Below are 17,504 nucleotides of genomic sequence, written 5' to 3'. Positions count from 1 at the left end.
CATGGGGAACCTTGTCAAAAGCTTTACTAAAATCCAAGTAAATGACATCAACCAAATTTCCCCGATCCAGCAAACCTGTTACTTGGTCAAAAAAGGAAACTAGGTTGGTCTGGCAGGACCTGTTGGAGACAAATCCATGCTGACTTCCTTGGATCACCAAATTGTCCTCCAGATGTTTGCAGATCGCTCCCTTTAATATCTGCTCCATTATCTTCCCCACAACAGAGGTCAGACTCACTGGTCTGTAGTTTCCCGGGTCATCCTTCCTCCCTTTTTTGAAGATCGGAATAACGTTTGCTCTTTTCCAGTCCTCCGGGACATCTCCAGTCCTTAAAGAGGTTCCGAAGATGATGGACAAGGGCTGTGCAAGTTCTCTGGAAAGTTCTTTGAGTACTCTCGGGTGCATTTCATCTGGACCAGGGGATTTGAACTCATCCAGTGCAGCTAAATGCCTCTCGACCACCTCTCTATCCATGTTAACCTGCCACCCAGACACTATCCTTTGGCTACAGCCATCTCTAGATGTGCCTAAACACTTAGACCTGTGGGAAAAAACAGATGTAAAATAGGCACTAAGCCTTTCTGCTTTCTCTGCATCTTTCGTTAGAGTTTGTCCATCCGCACCCAACAGCGGGCCTATTGCCTCCTTTACTTTACGTTTGTTCCTCACGTAACTGAAAAATCTTTTCTTGTTACAATGGGCTTCCCTGGCCAATCTTAGCTCACTCTCAGCTTTGGCCTTTCTGATGATTGATCTACAGTGCCTAGTAACCTGTAGGTACTCTTCTTTAGAGCTCTGTCCTTCCCTCCATTTCCTGAACATTTTCCTTTTCTTTCTTAGTTCCTCTTGAAGTTCTCTGTTCATCCAAATAGGCTTCTTAGAGCTCCTGCAGTGTTTTCGTCTTTCTGGGATAGTCATTGATTGAGCATGCAATAGCTCTTGTTTGAGTAGCGCCCACCCTTCACATGCTCCCTTCCCTTCCAGCATTCTCGTCCATGGTATGACACTCATCATGTCTCTGAGTTTATTAAAGTTTGCCCTACGAAAATCCAACATCCGCGTCTGGCTACAAGCTTCCTTGGCTCCCCATCTCAAAAGGAATTCTATGAGGACATGGTCACTTCCCCCTAGGGTCCCCACCTCCTTCACCTCATCCACCAACTCTTGCCTGTTGGTCAGTATTAAGTCCAGTATGGCTGAACCTCTTGTGGGTTCATCTACCATTTGATAAATGAAATTGTCAGCCAGGCAGGTCAGAAACTTGCATGACTGAGGACGCTTCGCAGAGTTTGTTTCCCAGCACACATCTGGGAAATTGAAGTCACCCATGATGACAAGGTCCTGCCGTTTGGATATTTTCTCAAGCTGCTCACAAAGTGCAGCATCCACATCCTCTCGTTGGTCAGGCGGTCGGTAGCAGACACCAACCACCACACTGTTTGTTTTCCCCTCGCTTATTTTCACCCAGATGCTTTCCACTGTAGATATGCTCTCCTTCACTAGAATTTCCTGACAGGTAAGCCCTTTTCTCACATACAGTGCCACTCCTCCACCTCTTCGATCTATTCTGTTTTTTCTGAACAGTTCATATCCATCCACCATTACATTCCAGTCATGAGAATCATTCCACCACGTTTCTGTGATGCCTACTAGATCATACCTTTCCATCAGCATGAGAAGTTCCAGCTCTTCCTTTTTATTGCCCATGCTTCGGGCGTTAGTATAAAGACATCTGAATCCTTTTACTTTTGGTTCCCTATGAGCTGGCCTTGCCGGCTGGGCTGCCTCCGATAGTTTTCCTTCCATACACTCCCTATGTTGATCGTCTCCTTCCCCTAGTGGCTTTAGTTTAAAGCTCTCCTGATGAATCTCCCCAGGTTCCTGCCAAACACATTCTTCCCCAGTTTTGATAAGTGCAGTCCATCAGGTGCTAGTAGGCCTTCCTCAAGAAAGCCTATCCCATGGTCCCAGAAACCAAATCTCTCCTGCCGGCACCAACTACGCAGCCAGTGATTCACCTCCATTATCTTCCTCTCCCGACGCATTCCTCTTCCCTTGACAGGCAAGATTGAAGAGAATACCACTTGTGCCCCCATTTGCTTGAGCTTCCTCCCCAGATCTTGATAGTCTTTTTTAATAGGAGCGATGGTATTCAGGGACATGTCATTCGTTCCCACATGGACCATCACAAATGGGTAGCGATCCGTAGATTTGAGGAGTTTGGGCAGCCTTTCTGAAACATCTTTAATTTTTGCCCCTGGCAAGCAACACACCTCTCGGGTTAGGGGGTCGGGCCCAGCCACGTGGCGATCCATTCCTCTTAGCAGGGAGTCTCCAATTACCAGTACTCTCCTTTTTTTTTTCTTCTCAACTCCATTTCCTTCTGTCCCCGTGGCCTCTTCCCTTTGTCTTAGAGTTTGTTTTGGGACCTCTTCCCTTGTTGACCCTTGCACCTCCTCTGCAAGGGCCTGAAATCTATTCTGGAGCTCCAAAGGCCCCGAGAACTGTCTCGCCCTTCGCCGTTCAGTCTTTTTCCGAACTGCCTGCAGAGGCTCCCTATTGTGGTCAATCTCCTTGTCCTCTTCAGGACTGGTTGTATTCTCTTTATTCTCTTTATTCCATGTTGCAGAGCTCTGGACTACGAACTCCTCCCCTTTCTTGCTTTGGGTCAGAGTAATAATTTTGTTTTCTAATCCCCTAATCTTTTCCTCCAAAAGTTTTACCAGTTTACACTTGGGGCAGCTGTAGTCCATCTTGTCTTCTGGGAGGAAGGCAATCATGTCACAATCATGAACCCATAGACATGAAATTATTTATTATAGAACACCAAGAAAACTTGAACGTTCTGACATACTGGAAAAACTATATGAAATTAAAGTTTAAACATCACATCTAATGCAATCTTTAAGCTTGGTGCTTTTCTGCAAGTTTCATGATATTGGGTTCCAAATTACAAAACAGCAGTTAGAGGTCACCTCTTGTTGCAATATCAATTCTGTTCCTGGATTTTCTGAAGGAAGCCAACTTTGCTGAATCCACATTCAAGCAAATCTGTTGAGGGAAAAGCTTTTCCCCACTGTGTTGGAAATTAATTCAGCAGATCACACTTGATTCAAAAATCTTTTTGAAACTGACCAAACTGTCTCTTGAATTTCTGACACAACTTGGGTGAGTTGTACTTCAAATAGATTCAGAATCCCATCCAGGATACTGAGGTTTATCAGGTTATTAAATCTTTCTTGCAAATCCTTGTGTACCTGGCTTGAGATGTTTCACATAAATGGTGCCTCTGTGATAATTTTCAGGCTTGGAAATTGTAAAAATTCCGTGTCCTATATTGTGCCAGTAGACTCTGTGTTTCTTTAGAAAAGAAACAATAGATTCCGTTTGTTTGTTTATTTATTTAAAGACACACATTCTAAACAAAAGGAACACTAAACCCAATATCAGGGAAGAGAGAAAAAGAGGTTACTGTTTTTGCCATGTAAGATTGTGTTTAACAAACTAAGCTTCTTTCCTTTAACAAAGGTTAAACTTTCTAGCAATTAATGACATCATATGTGACAAAATGTTTCCAGGATGCCCCCATAAACTCTTTGGATTCCCTTTCCCCATTTTTCAGTCTGTGGCCCCCTTCAAATATGCCACCGGCCCCCAGAGAGGCATATGGCCCCCACTGAGAATGGCTGGTCTATATTATATGTCAAGGTGTCTCTTGAAGATTGATCACCATGCTGGTGTTCTGCTTGGGAAAAACAGTGTATTTTAAAGACAGCAATTTTAGTGCCATTTTGGCCAGGCAGTACATAGCAAATAATATTTTCCATGATATTAAAGGATAGATGGTTATGGATGACTATTTATAAACTGCCCCTTAAGGAGAGAAGGGGTCTGCCTGCTTTTGAACATTCAAAGCATTATTTGTGTGCATCACGTCAATAATACTGACAAGCCTGTAACGTACGCCATTATTGTCATCATCTCCATATTGCCAATGGGAGGGTGAGGCTGGCAGGTAGAGTTTTTTCTCTGAAGATCCCTAGTAGATCGTGTTGATCTTCAGTAGACCAGCAAGATTCAAGTCCAGGAATGTCTTAAACAGGAACAAGATTTTGAGGGTGTGAACGTTTGAGTGTTGCTGGACCCAGATGCTTACCTCCCCCCCCATCCCCTCTTCAGAAGCCATGGGATACCTGGGAACTCTAAGCAGAGAGCTGAACTGCTAATAGATTTTGTTACATTGCTGCTAACAAAGGGAGACCAGTGGGTAACCTCTTCCCCTCAGTTTCTACATAGCTCTCCTGAATTTCCCCATAACTCTAAGTTTTTTTTCTATTTGCTCAAAGTTCTTTTATATTTAATAATGTGGGGAAGAACATAAAAATGTTATTTCTTGTCTGAAATAGTCTCGCTCATAAAATTACTCTGGCAGTGCGATTCTAAATAGAGTTATACCCTTTAGAATCCATTGCGGTTAATGGGCTTAGAACGGTGTGGCTTTGTTTAGGATTGCACTGTCAGACTCTATCTCTTTATTTTATAGAGTGTATCTCTTTATTTTATAGGCCTAGCCTTTGCTCGGTCCGGCAAAGTAGTTCTTGCTGAATGAAAGCCACACAAAAGGTAGTCTCTTTTATTATTAGATTACCCTATTTACCTGAAGGGAAGAGTGTTTTCCTCTCACGAGTACATGTAATAAAAAGAGCAGGCCATCTTAAATTCTCATACAAATTACAGTTTTATACTGCCATGATACTGATGAGATAAGGCCGAGAATAAAATTTTTAAATAAAGAAATAATATTAAAACCCTTTTGCAGGTATCCTTTTTTATAGAGCTTGTCTTCCATTCAGGGCTGTTTACCTTTAGGATGAATACATGGTGTAGTGTTGGAGTGCTGGATAAGAATCAGGGAGACCCAACTTCAGATCCCCATCTCACCTGTGAAACTTGCTGCATGACCTCAAGCCAGTCCCTCCAGCTTAACCTGTCTCACAGAATTGTTGTGAGAATAACATGAAGGAGAACATGAGTCAGCAGTGTGATTCAGTGGCTAAAAAGGCAAATGAGATTTGGGGCGATATAAAATGGAGTATTGTTTCTGCGTGAGGTGATGGTCCTGCTTTTCGCTGTTTTGGTTCAGTCTCACTTGGAGTACTGTGTTCAGTTTTAGGCACCACAGCTGAAGAGGGAGGTAGACAAACTGGAGCGTGTCCAGAGGAGGGCGACAAAGATGGTGAGGGGTTTAGAGACCAAGGTTGGGGGAACTTGTTGGTTTAGACTGGAGAGAAGGCAACTGAGAGGGGATCTGATAACCATCGTCAAGTATTTAAAAGGCTGTCATATTGAGGATGGAGCAGAATTGTTCTCTCTTGCCCCAGAGGGATGGACCAGAACCAATTCAAAAGAATTTTCATCTAAACCTCTGGGAGAAGTTGCTGGCAGTTAGAGCGGTTTCTCAGTGGAACAGGCTTCCTTGGGAGGTGGCGGGTTCTCCATCTTTGGAAATTTTTAAACAGAGGCTGACTCTGTGAAGGTTCAAGGGTACAGGTTACAGTGGATGAGCATTGTGAATGTCCTGCATTGTGTGGGGGTTTGGGCTAGATCGGTGGTCCCCAACCTTTTTATCACCAGGGACTGAGGCCCGGGGAGGAAGTAGTCTTTTGCTGAGGGACGTCACCGCCTGAGCCCCTGCTCCACTTGCTTTCCCGCCGGCGCCCCTGATTTCCTGCCACCTGCCGGGGGGCGCTGCCAGCAGCAGCTGCGCAGTGCCACTCTGAGGGGGAGCCCCAGCCATGGCGGCCTCTGGAGAGCACCAAAGGTGAGCCTGCAGCAGAGTGGCAGGGCAGCCCCCGAGGCAGCAGCCAGGAAGGAGGACGAGGAGGAACCCGGCCCAGTACCGACTGATCCGCAGACCAGTCCCAGTCTCTAGACCAAGGGTTGGGGACCGCTGGACCAGATGACCCTTCCAACTCTGTTATTCTATTTTATGAGAATGATGTAAGGTGAGAGAATGACAAAGTATAAATGAAATAAATACGTATTGCTGGCTTCCCCAAACTTGTTTTTAGGAGGAACTTCATTATGAATTTTCTTAATCATCCTCAAAATTCTTTCTTCTTATTTAGTTTGTGTCAGGATATGATAACCGTTTAATTCAAGATATTCAGTGCTGCTGTGAGGGGTGGGTTTGGGTTTGAGTTTACTGTTTTCATGGGTCCCATTTTATGCCATTAGTGCTTTTGCTATTTTGTTTACCAGACATGATTCGGTTGGTGATTCTTACCTCCCCACGACCCCGTAAGAGGAGCAATTCCAGATCTGTCTGTCAGCGTCATGAGCGGTAATCATCATTCTGCAAAGTGGGCTGGTTAATGGTCACATTGGAATCAAATGAGATCCTGGGAGAATCTGTGAATGGATCTTCTGAGTGTCTTTTTTCTTGATACACAGCAACTGTAGAGATCTTCATTCCAACTGGGACTCTGGTATGGGAGGATGAGATGCCATGTTTGCGATCTGAAATTTCTCTCTCCTTCCCCAGGAACTGCTGTTAGCTATGCTGGAAGGAGATGATTCTCTGAAAATTTATGAAGAGCTGGAGGGTTTTGCACCTCACTTTTTACAACCCAGAGGAGTCTTAAAGCAGCTTATAATTGCCTACCCTTCCTCTTCCCACAATGGACAGCCTGTGAAGTAAGGGAGGCTGGGAGAGCTCTGAAAGAGCTGAGACTAGCCCAAGGTCACCCAGTTGGTTGCATGTGGAAGAGGAATGGGGAATCAAACCTGGTTCTCCAGATTAGAGGCCACTGCTCTTTACCGTTCCACCAAGGTGGTCCTTTATGGTAGAATAAATTTTGTTACTCTTAAGATACAGCTAGACTCTTGTTTTATTTCTCATACTCTGAGTGCAAATCAATGTTTTGAATTTGAATTGATAGATCTGAGAACCCTATGTTTCTAGTTCCTGTTAGCTCCAGGGGTTGTTTCACAGGTTCTCTGGGATTCTGCTTGCTGTGGAACATATGTCTGTGTGTGCTTCCAATATACTCTGCTTGTTATTGTGGTTGTTATTATTATTGTTCTTGCTATTATTATTATGAACAGATTGACTTCTGTTAACGTCTGTGGATGAAGACCTAAGATTCAGAATGAAACTTCTCTTAAAACAATTTGGTAAAACAAAAAACACCTAAAGTCCTTTCATCCACTGGAAGCTGCTCTTGAAACCCTTTCTGGTCATAAATTGGGATGTCAATCACAGAATGTTAAATGGTAAATAATACAATGGGAATCTCCTTTGCTCTAGTTCAGAAGTCAAGACATCCATATTTCCTGTGATGGCCAGCTCAGACTTTTGCCGCTGTCAAAGAATTCTAAGTATGATGCTGAACAACGCCCAAAAATTCCACCCAGGTTTTTGAGAAGATCATCCTCAGAATTTAAGATTTAATTGCTCATTTGATAAATAATTCATAGCAGTGTTGTCAAGGAGATGGAGAACAGCAAAAACAATCTGTACCGAGTAGCATGAGGATAACTTTTCTGCTGGTTGCTTCCCCCATCTCATTGTCTTTTCGCTTGTCTCTTCTGATTGTAGATACCTGGCCATGGAGAACACTGTGTGTGTTTCTGTGTCCACCTAACTGGATTTAACCTCATGTGACTGGACCATCTCATGGAAGATTAGATGACACATCCTATTGGGCAACTCTAAACCAGATCTGATGGAATCATTATTGTGAATGTATCTCTTCATCAGTTGTAATGATGACGGCTGGGCTCTGTCCTCACACAAAGATTTGCAGGTACATATCAGTATTTGCACACATAAGTATTCTAAAAGCACTGTCTAGATTTTGCCATTACCGTTCACCTCGTAGTGTAACCCCACTGAACTCTCTTCAGTGTGGTAGAATCTGTCGCACCAAAACATAATTGGTGAAGAGTGTAAATCAAATTTCCAATCTGAAAATTTGTCAGAATATTCCATTGTCACAGAAACATGCAAAAAGCATTGCTGAATCAGGTAGAAGGTCCTGAGTCATATCAGTGGTACACCAGAAGTTTGTAAAGAAGTATGAAGTCAACAACCTCCCACTACTGTACATCATCTTTAGTTTTTAGAAATACACTGCTCCTGACTGTGGGCGTTCTATTGAGGCCTGCTGAGGAGGGTCAAGGTGATGTGCTTTAAATTTTGTTGTTGTTGTTGTTGTTGTTGTTGCTATGTGTGAAGTCGTGTCTGACCCATCGTGACCCCATGGACAATGATCCTCTAGGCCTTCCCTGTCCTCCACCATCCCCCAGAGTCCATTTAAGTTTGCACCAACTGTTTCAGTGACTCCATCCAGCCACCTGTCGTTCCCTTCTTCTTTTGCCCTCAATCACTCCTATATTAGGTTTGCAATTTGCAGTCTGAGAAGGGAGGAATGCTTTGGGGGTAGCCATCAGAGAGAATTGCAGCAGGGAAAATAATGCAGATGTGGGTGGGACTGGGAAGATGTAGACTTTCCCTTTCCGCATGGATATCACCTTGGTCTTGCTGCAGTTTTTCCAAGACAATCACAGCAAAGCAAATTTGAGACCAATGGCATAGAGGGTGGGGAAACTGTAGAGGGGGCCCAGAAGCACCATACCATGCTTTTCACTGCCCAAAGATAACAGAGTGGCTTATAATCACCTTGCCTTCCTCTCCCCACAGACACCCTGTGAGGCTGAGAGAGCTCTGAGAGAAACTGTTCTGTGAGAACAGTTTCTAATAGGAATGTGAGTAGCCCAAGGTCACCCAGCACATGGAGGAACAGGGAATCAAATCCAGCTCACCACATTAGAAGCTGCTGCATTGCCTTAAAGAGATGTAGCTAGAGCATAGGTAGAAGCAGCTGTTGCGGGAGAATGGTATAAGTCTTTTTTGACTTACGCATTGATTGTTATGGGATTATTTTCCTTTACATTTGGACCTTCTGGCTAATGGCTTCTCTGAGCAATCCAAGGAGGGAGACATTCAGGTATTTCCTACATAGGGAGGTGATTGTGTGGTTAATTAGGTTTGCAATTTCAGAAGAACAGAATACTTTTGTGTGTCCCCCTCTCTCTCTGGGTGGGTGTGGGTGTTGACGGGAGTTCCACACGGTCCCTGTCCCTATCAGCACTTTCCTCGAGGGGAACTGATCTCTGAAGTCTTGATAGGAGCTTTCATTCTGGGGGTTCTCCAGGTTCTACTGGTGGCTGGATGAGAACTTAGCTCAGTCAGATGTTCAACATAATAGGGGCTAAGCTATCAGGGTGAGCCATTCCTGGATGAGGGCCACCACTTAAACATTCCCAGGGCACCCTGGATTACAGAGGGCTAGTGGGGGGACATTTCTGAGCCTTTTGCAGTCCCCTACCTCCAGAAGGTGCGCATGGGCTGCCCCAGCTCCCCCCCCCCCCAATGTCCACCGAGTTGAAATCGGCCAGGAGGCCAGGGCAACTTACTGGCAGCAGGGCATGCTCTGAGGCTGGCTCCTCTTTCACGCAGCAAATTTCTCAAATTGGCAGGAAATTGGAAGTGGAGAGCTGACTCCTTATTAAGCCCTTCCTGGCTGAAGGCTGCCTCTTGATTGGATCTAAAATACCTGGGCAGGCCATTCCTGGATGAGGTCCAGTCAGGTAGTGGGTGAGCAGTCAGTTTGGATTTTATAGGGTTTCTTGACTGATGATGGATATTGGTTAAGATGCTGAGCAGTTTACAGGCTGGTTTTAAGAACTGTGTCCTAACCTAAATCACCTGTGTTTGACTAAGTGGTCCATCGTGGTCTTCAGGTTCCAGTTTGAGAATTACTTCTAAAATGGCTGTGAGGGGCTGCATGAGCTTATGAAATTCAACGATATATATATATATATATATATATATATATATATATATATATATATATATATATATATATATATATATATATATATATATATATATATATATATATATATATATATATATATATATATATATATATATATATATATATATATATATATATATATAGCTTACGTTTTGAACCAAGTATTTCTTTCTTGCTAACAGTGCTCATATTTTGAGATTAATGGCTCTTATTCCTGATTATGAGAATCTGATCAGCATATTAATCAGTCGTAGGGGGGGAGAAAACACACAGCAGCTGCTGCTTTGCGGCCGAACCAGTTCTGAGTATGTAATTTTTTTTGATGAGATATTAAATAGTTTGTCTGTTGGATTTCACCCTCACCAACATTATTTCAGTGTCTGCTGTAGTTTTGCACATGGAAGTGGGCCAAGGAGATTTAATTTTTTTCCCTGAATGGCAATACTTCCTATAGCATAGTTCCCAAGAATTACTTACCGTTTGAATAACCAACATGGGAAGTGGTCCCAAAGGCTGTGCTCCAGAAATTTGGGTGAATGGTTCTACATAGATGACCAGTCCCTTTATTCAAACTAGGGGCCAAGCCCGTTGCATTCAGGAATACAACGGGCACTAGATTAGGGGTGTGTGGTGGAAGAACTGTGCAGATGGCTTTCCCCTCCTCCCAGGACCTGGAAAGGCTGCAGGTAGCTGTTATGGAACTCACCAGCAGGGGCAGCTCTCACACAGTAGGGATCTGCAGCCTCCAAGCCTCGGAGGGAAGTGGAAGGAGGGAGGGGGTGGTCAGGGGTGGGGGATGGAAGGTGATTGGCTGGGTTCTGGACAGACAGGCAAGCCAGTTGGAGGAGGAGGCACTCAGGGGAGGGACAGACACCCTGTGTGGGTGTTAAGCACTGAGTGGCCCTTAAGCCACAAGAACATGTTCCTCCTCCATAGCCTTACCAGAAATATAGTGGAACAGATAAGTCACATGGTACAGTGTTCCAGGGACCTCGAACACCATCTTGGTGTAGCGATTGGAGGGTTGGCTTGAATTCCACAGGATGCTATGTTGCAGAATTCAAATTTCTTTTCCCGCCAAAGGGTGATCTTTGAACAGTCATTCTCTCTCTCAGTCTAATCTGTGTCACAGGGTTATTGTGAGGGTAAAATAAAGGACAGGAGATCAAGCTATGAACTCCAAGGAAGAAGTGCAGGATAAAAATGTAAATATAAATCATACACACTTGTTTGGAGTGCTCCTCCATTATTTGTGTTTTGTCTTGTTATTTGAATCGGCAGTCCTCTGTCTGTGCGAAGTACCGGGTCTTAAGAAGGGACTGCTAAGCAGACAGAACCACAAAAACAGGCAAGCAGCTTTAAATCAAATTTTGCCATTTGTTCAGAAGCTTGTAGTACAGTTTGGTGCAACGTATGGACTAATGATGACCCCTAGCTCTTCCTCCTGATGGACAGCTGCCCTGATTCTCCTCCAGAAGCATTAGCCAACTGCCTGAAAGCAGTGATGAGGTGGCTCAAGCAGAGTTGTCTGAAGCTCAACCCTTCAAAGATGGAGGTCCTGTGGCTGGGCAGGAAGGGTCCGAGTGAGGAAGTGCGCCTACCCAACCTGGATGCAGTGCAGCTATCAGCGGCTCACTCCACCAGGAACCTGGGTGTGATTCTCGATGCTATCCTCTCTATGGAGGCTCAGGTCACGGGAGTAGCATGGCTGGCATTCTATCATCTTCATCAAGCCAAACTACTAGCACCCTACTTGGCCCCAGAACACCTAGCCACAGTGATCTACGTTACGGTCAACTCTAGACTGGACTTCTGCAACTTGCTCTACGTAGGCCTGTCCCTTGGCCATTCTTTCCCAGGTTGCTCCATTACCCAGAACTGGTGCTATCCAGTTGTTATCATGGTGTCTATTTTGGCAAGGAGAACAATCGGGATGTTTATTTTCACATTAAACAGTAATTAAGAACAACTGTGATTAATAAACCACTTTGAGACGATAGTTTCAGTTCCTGGTTTAATATATTTCAACTAATTATACCACTCGCTCCACCATGTCCCCCACTTTCAGACCTGCACACTAACTGGGGTTGTTTAATTAAAATGTGGGTTTCGTGAGAGGCAAGCAGCTATCATTGCCTGAACTTCACAGTGTGGCTGTAAAAACAGGTGAGCATTCTGTATGTCGCCCTTAGCTTTTTCTAGGAATTACATGGAAACAATTGATAAATAAAAAACCCTGGGCTCAATTTATATCAGGAGCATGGAGGGGCAAGCAGTAATCAAAATAAACTATGTTCTATTATAGGTAAAATAAGCAGAGGAAGAATAGGTTTTTTTTAAAGCTATAGAAACCATGGCAAGTGCATTAACCTGCCTTTTTAATAGCTTCATTGTAATATCTATTTATGCAGGAACAAGATTTAATTGCATTTTGTGTGTGTGTGTGTGTGTGTGTGTGTGTGTATATATATACACACACACACAATATATATATATGTGTGTGTCTCATATATATATATATGAGACAGGTATACAAAAGTGGTTTTCTTTTGTGGGGGAACCTTCCGTAAATAACTAAAGTTATTTATTGAGCTGTGCAACCCCTCCCCCCATAGTGTAGATAAGTATACCTTTGATATATGACTGGTTAGGCAATGGCATACGTATTAATAGGGGTTAAAAGGTAAAGGTAAAGGTATCCGCTGTGCAAGCACCGAGTCATGTCTGACCCTTGGGGTGACGCCCTCTAGCGTTTTCATGGCAGACTCAATAGGGGGTGGTTTGCCAGTGCCTTCCCCAGTCATTACCATTTATCCCCCAGGGGTTAGATGTAATCTAATCTAATAGGGGTTAGATGTACGCAATATTAAATAAATAGTCTTGGCAGCATCTCCAGATGGATCACTAAACTGAACAACTTTGTAATGTGATGTGTATTCTTGCTGTAATATTTGACCAAGACCAAGTCTAGGGGCAAAACTTGGGGGAGAGACATAATGAATTTCCTCACAGAAGGGTAAAACGCGAGTGGTTTCCTGCTTATAAATGCAGGATAGTAAATCTCGCATTTGCTTCTCTCCTGATGGGAAGACCCCTCTTGTGTTTTCCCATTGTGGCTTTTTGCCTCCTGAGGAGGCTGCAAAGGAATGCAGCACGAACTTCTCCCACCACTCCTTGGCTTGTCAATCACAGCAAGCTACCAATCACAGCACAGCAGTTCTCCCCTGGACTGAAACTTTCTTCCTCACCCAGCCCTGAAATTATTATTATTTTTTTAAGGTACTTCCGCGGTGCTATGCAATAATGCCACCACACAGATGTAGTTTAATAGAAATCAACACTGCCCCATTGCTATGGAGAAATGCCAGAATGATACAACATCCCCCCCCCCCCATTCTGGAATTCATGTTCTTTTGAAGTTTATTTCTGCCTAAGTGGATTTCCGAGACCCTTAACATGATAACTGGAGCCTAAAAAGACATTTTGTGCTATTGATTGGCTTTAAAACAAGGTGTTCAGACCCTTGTATGATCGGAAGAAGGCAGCCAGATCACCTGCTCCTCCTCTCTTTCCCAGCTCATTCCCCACCTCCATAAAACAGAAAAAGGGTTGTGTTTTGCCTGCCTGATCCCCAAAAGACCATGCACACTTTAAAGAAGATTTTATACAATAAGATAATAGTGATGAAATTAAACTAAAATGATAACATTTTCAAAATTTTCAAACACTGCAATTAGTAACTATTGCACCAGCCATTACTAATAATGATATAGAAATGCTGGCCTGCCAGATATTAAACTGGAGGAGTCAAAGAGGAACAAAGGGCAGCGGAGGGGCAGGAGGGAGGCAGATCTGAGTTTCCATTGGATAGGACAGCTCAAGCTGTTCTTCTTGGGCCAAGAGAACGTCACAATGTTTTATGTTTAAAAGTAACCCAGGCTGCAACTGAAAAATAAAACAAAACTAGTTGGCTTATTGCTTAACCAAAGCCTATAGTAAATCCTAAACTGAAATTCATTTAAAAAAGCCCAAACAGCTAGGGCCATTCCGGACAACTTAAATGTAGCCGAAGTCTTCCCTTTTGTAAACACTATTAATTTAACACTCCGCTTGATGTTGTAAACAAACCGCAAAACTCCCACAAAACTCCAGCAACAATTGGAATTTTATAGCGCTTAGGGGGAAATCCAGAAAAGTGTGTTTTCTGGTTTTTAAAAAACAGTTTTTAAAGGGAAAGGGGCTTTTCGGGAGTACAAACACAGCAGTTCATTGGCTGTTCTGTTTGAATGACAGCTAGGGGTGGGAAGAAGTGCGGAAAAATATTGCCTCCTTTGTTGCGATTCCGGTGAGACCGGAAATCTGTGGGGAATGAATAGACCACTACTGGGACTTCAATATTCCGCTAGAATTGAAGGTATGCGGAATGACGAAATTCCACTATTAAATATAGCATTTCTGCATACTGCGAACATTTAGCAACATTGGTCATTGTGCAGAATGACCCTTAAATTCTTCCTTTAGCGATTCTTGACCTGGCACAGGCTAGCCTAATCTCATCAGATCTCAGAAGCTAAGCAGGGTCAACCCTGGTCAGTATTTGGATAGAAGATCATTAAGGAATATCAGGACCATAACACAGAGCCAGACAATGGCAAAGCACCTCTGAAGATCTCTTGCCTTATGGGGTTGCCATAATTTGGTTGCAGCTTGACAGTACTTTCCAACACCAACTACAGTGAGTTCTTATTAAAACCTTCCTTCGAAACCTGCTGCAACAGTTAAACCTTTTCAAAACCAGCAGGAATGCCTGATAATTTCATGGACTATCTCCCGAACAAAGACAACACAGAAAGATCTTTAAGACAACTATAGACGAACAAATCTAAAACCAGAACCAGAAGAATGCTGAAAGATAAAGCTTTTTTTAAAAACAGGAACAATTTGGAATCCTCCCCATCACAGACCCCAAATTAAAATGCAAATCCATCAAAAGTCTAAAGCGAGCTGAAAGAAGAGAACCCAACAAAGCAGCATGAGCCGTTTAAACATTTAAAAGCAATGCAAAAACAAAGAACACTGGTTTTATAAAGAATCAGAAAGAAAACAAAGCCCCCCCCAACAACAACCTCTCTAGGCAAAAACAAAAAACTCAGAAAAATTTGAAGCAATGTTTAAAATAATATTTTAAAACAAGATCCGTTGTGTGCAAGCCGGTTCTGAAGATGTCCAGAAGTTCTTCTTAGGCAGGTAGTAGAATTCATTCAAGCCAGAGACAGCCCAGAGGAGCCCCAGCACACTCCAAATGACTTTATTCTGAAATGGAGTCAAAGTGGAGCTAAGCTTGCTTTTCATCTTTCTTGCCCATGCTCAGGCAGCCATGGGCTGTGAGAGAGACATCATGACTGGGCACACAGTTCTAATGCTCCCCTTAACATCTGATCCCAGTGCCTGGAGAGAGCTGCCTCTCACCTCCTGTTACACAGAAAACGTAAAGGTAAAGGTATCCCCTGTGCAAACACCGGGTCATGTCTGACCCTTGGGGTGATGCCCTCTAGCGTTTTCCTGGAAACGTATATAATCTTTAAAATGCCAAATCCTAAATAGTATAAAATATTCAGAACCTATATAATTGCATTCCAAGAATCTCAAATGTCAGCCTGAAAAATAACAATAAAATACCTTCAGGTATATATTCAGACCGGACATATCCAAACCCATGTTCCTACCCATATGTTTGCGGAGCTCTCTCCTTTATAATAATCAATTTCATTAAAAAACAAACTTTAAAAACAAACAGCTTCCACCAGACTTTTGTTATTCTATACTACATGTAGTGCTTTCCTTGCATTCTCCCCATGTACCTGTGCTCAGACATGCACTGTGAGTTCTTGAGCGCCAGCTTGCATAGTGGGTAACAGCAGTGGACTCTAATTTGGAGAAACAGGTTTGATTCACAGCTCCTCATGCAGCTATTTGGGTAACCTTGGACTAGTCACAGTTCTCTCAGAGCTCTATCAGCTCCACCTACCTCACAAGGTGTTTGTTGTGGGGAGAGGAAGGAAAGGTGATTTTAATCCACTGAGACTCCTTAATGTGGAGAAAAGCAGGGGATACAAACCAATTCTTCTTTAGAGCTAGAAATTTAATTCCAAGGCACAGGGGGAGGAGTAAGTTGTTCACTCAGGTGGCTGGGTTGTAGACGGAGAGACCAGCACCTAGAAAGTTTTTTTCCCTTGGCTTCAACTATAGGCCAGGTAGAAGAAGTCTGCTTTGCAGGCCCTGTAGAACTGTTAATGGTCTGCACGGCCATGATCTCATTCAGCAGTGAAGAAGAGAAGAAGAAGAGTTGGTTCTTATATGCCACTTTTCTCTTCTAGGACTCATTCTGCACTTACTTTGTTTATTCCGTTGTGGATCCTGCTGAATTCAGATTGATTTGAACTCAGGTCTTCCTCTATTTTCTTCCTCTATTCCCCCCCCCCCCATTGAAAAAAGTGTTCTGCACTCAATTGGGGAAGATCAGAATGGGGTGGGGGGTGGGGGAGCCAAGCACAGCAGGAGCCTCTTTGAGAAGTTAGGGCTTCTGGAGCGCAGTCACTTTAAGGGAAGCCTTGCACCCGGGAACCAGGAAGACTTTGAACTGATGCCCTGGCCAATCAGGGATGACTTCTTTGTTACAGCATTGGAGGTAAGAGGCAGAGTTATTTCGCAAAGAGCAGAGATCTACACATTTACTCATGATGGTTTTTGTAATATTGAGGGTTATAGCCACTCCAGGTTATCATGGGGGAAAGGTAGGGTCACCATGAATTAATCATGCTTGTTGCAGAGGGAAACTTTAAAGTGCCCAAAATCAAAATGCAAATCGAATTCAGGGTAGACGGGAGGGATTAATTCGAACTTGGACTGGGTAAAAAGCCCCATGCAGTTTACACCCAGGAGTCTCAAAGCAATTTATAATCCCCTTCCCTTTCCTCTCCCCACAACAGACACCCTGTGGGGTAGATGAGGCTGAGAGAGCCCTGATATTACTGCTAGGTCAGAACAGCTTTATCAGTGCTGTGGCGACCCCAAGGTCACCCAGCTGGCTGCATGTGGAGGAAGAGTGGGGAATCAAACCTGGCTTGCCAGATTAGACATCCATGTTCCTAGTCACTACACCAAGCTGTATTCCACCAATTTGACTTCCTTGGGGCTGGGGATCTTAAGCAGATGTTAATTAGAAATTAACGTTCTCTGGGGGATGTAGCAGAAGAGGTGGTCCTATACAGAAATGAAGGTCCCAGACCATTCAGGGCTTTAAATGTGAGAGGCAAAACCTTGAATCTGATCTGGTCTCCAATGTGGAGCCAGTGCAGTTGGGAGAGCACAGGTCCTCTATTGGGTCCTTGTGAGGGCCTGTGCAGCCATGTTCTGGACATGTTTCCATTTCTGGAGCAGGTTCAAGGGCAGCCATGCACAGAGTGAGTAGTCTGGAGGTGACCATTGCATGGATCACCATGGCTAGATCAGAAGTTGCGGTGTTATATAATTGAAACCTCATGCGTTCTCATGAGCTGTAATGAAAACAAAACTGTGCGACCAACAATGCCAGGGGAATCAATGCCATGTATCTTCAT

The 17,504-nt window shown here is 43.7% G+C and overlaps 1 long non-coding RNA gene across 2 annotated transcripts in view; it reads left to right on the top strand.

Moving 5' to 3' along the window:
- Nucleotides 1–17,504, top strand: part of LOC143841857 (uncharacterized) — a 216,319-nt gene that overhangs the window by 137,888 nt on the left and 60,927 nt on the right. For both annotated transcript variants that reach the window (XR_013232902.1, XR_013232901.1), the window contains exon 3: nucleotides 7,602–7,809. This is a non-coding gene — a long non-coding RNA (uncharacterized LOC143841857). The remainder of the gene's footprint in view (nucleotides 1–7,601; nucleotides 7,810–17,504) is intronic.

This window comes from Paroedura picta, chromosome 7 (genome assembly GCF_049243985.1).
Source record: "Paroedura picta isolate Pp20150507F chromosome 7, Ppicta_v3.0, whole genome shotgun sequence".
NCBI lineage: Eukaryota > Metazoa > Chordata > Lepidosauria > Squamata > Gekkonidae > Paroedura > Paroedura picta.
This window is presented reverse-complemented; position numbering and strand designations above follow the sequence as displayed.